At 44.1% G+C, this 2,143-nt stretch overlaps 1 pseudogene across 1 annotated transcript; it reads left to right on the forward strand.

The window, feature by feature from the left end:
* Positions 1–370: 370 nt before the first annotated feature.
* LOC103253352 lies at positions 371–1,297 on the forward strand (annotated as a pseudogene). Its single transcript, XR_503871.2, has one exon. The product of XR_503871.2 is annotated as a phosphatidylcholine:ceramide cholinephosphotransferase 1 pseudogene (transcript).
* Positions 1,298–2,143: the final 846 nt, after the last annotated feature.

Raw genomic sequence — 2,143 nt, forward strand, 5'->3', positions numbered from 1 at the left:
TGTACATTTTTAAACATTCTTCACCAGATAGAATTTGCCTTTAAATTATCACAGGAAGCATGTAAGGATAAAGAGTACTCCTGGTCTGTGTTGAGTAGTATCTAGAGCACTGGTGAATTGTTTCTCGGAAACACTGTTGGAAATCCTGTAAAACATTTCTCCATTTTCAGATTCAGTTTAATGCTCTGTCACAGAAGGCTGATAGCCAGGGAATCGGTGGCCCCTGAAACTAATACACGTTTGAAAACTATGGTTTTGCCAATAACTGTTTTTCTATTTTCCCTGTGCATGTGAAGGCTTTGCATATTGAGGGGGGGTTGACTTGGAAGTCCCAGTATCCTGATCTTTTCTCTTGTCTCCACAGAAGGAAGAGTCCTGTCCAAAAATGAGGTGAATTAATGCTCGGGTACTCAGGAACCCTGGACAGCTACATGAGGTGTTTAAAAACTGCCCTGAGTATCTTGCCAAACAAGTCTCTGCTCATGAGGCCCTACAGAATGAACAAGCTGAGGCGGGACAGTGTCCTGCCCTGTAGGAACAGTGACTGCTGACCTGCCACGAGTGAGCCGGGGACTGCCTGCTGCCTGCCAATACAATGAAGGAAGTGGTCTATTGGTCACCCAAGAAGGTGGCAGACTGGCTGCTGGAGAATGCCATGCCAGAGTACTGTGAACCTCTGGAGCATTTCACAGGCCAGGACCTGATCAACCTGACCCAAGAGGATTTCCAAAAACCCCCCTTGTGCCGAGTCTCCTCTGACAACGGGCAGCGGCTCCTGGACATGATAGAAACCCTGAAAATGGAGCACCACCTGGAAGCACACAAGAACGGCCATGCCAACGGGCACCTCAACATCGGCGTCGACATCCCCACCCCCGATGGCAGCTTCAGCATCAAGATTAAACCCAACGGGATGCCAAATGGGTATCGGAAGGAGATGATAAAGATCCCCATGCCAGAGCCAGAGCGCTCCCAGTACCCCATGGAGTGGGGCAAGACTCTTCTGGCCTTTCTTTATGCACTTTCCTGTTTTGTTCTCACCACAGTGATGATCTCGGTCGTCCATGAACGAGTACCTCCTAAGGAGGTGCAGCCTCCACTACCGGACACGTTTTTTGACCATTTTAACCGGGTGCAGTGGGCCTTTTCTATTTGTGAAATTAATGGCATGATCCTTGTAGGACTCTGGTTAATTCAGTGGCTGCTCTTAAAATACAAGTAAGTAAAGTAAAAGCTCTAAGAGTCAGTGATTGTGGGACTTGCACTCCAGACATCTCATTATTAATTAGAAATGAAACTGATCAAGTAGTTGGAATCATAGTATATTAATTCCTTTTCTTTGTTTTAACTACGTATCCTGTTGATTCACTTGCTGGAAGCTTAAGAAAGTGCTGTGTTTGTTGCCTGTTTTGTACAAGATTCATAAGGAATGATGAATAGAATTATTAGAGATGATGTTCTATTTTCTCTTAAGAAGAAAAAAAAAACTCTCAGATATCTTCAGAGAGTACAAGCTATTGAACAAAAGATAAATCACTTAGTCTTCATTGATGTTATTAACCCGTTAAATAAATTTTTGACAGTCGTCCTAAGCACTGTCAATGACTGTATAGCTTTTCCCACAGAGTGGACACCTGGAACCTCAGCAATTTGTAATTAAAGATGTTTCATACGTGGAATTCAGAACAGCTATTCCAGAGCATCCTGGATTGTTTGGGAAAATGTTACCCTCAGGGTATGACTTTGAACCAGTGGGATACAGACGTACCTCAGTAATTTCCACCTTCTCCAACCATTCCAATGGCTGTTCCATTCAGGTTTCTTAGGGTTTTAAGTAAGCAACTCTTTCACTTCAATTCAGGTGGATCCAAAGTGGCTTCCACATCTTCAGCTCTAAACTCAGCATGGACCCTTTCGGGCAGGTTGTTTACTTGGGTTAAACACCTGCATTGCCACCTCAGTGGTGTCTGATTTTCCCCTCAGTGGAACATCTTACAGCTTGCACCCGTGGGGATTAGAAATTGATTTGTTAAGGAGCTGTTTCTCTCTGGTAGAGTGTGTTTCCTGACCCACAGTGTGGTTGAATGTTAAGAAAATTATCTTAAATCAAGAAAGCAAAATGCAGACTGAGAGTTCATGCTGA

The sequence above is a fragment of the Carlito syrichta genome, unplaced genomic scaffold, assembly GCF_000164805.1.
Source record: "Carlito syrichta isolate Samal-C Ts95f unplaced genomic scaffold, Tarsius_syrichta-2.0.1 Scaffold223012, whole genome shotgun sequence".
In the NCBI taxonomy this organism is placed as follows: Eukaryota; Metazoa; Chordata; class Mammalia; order Primates; family Tarsiidae; genus Carlito; species Carlito syrichta.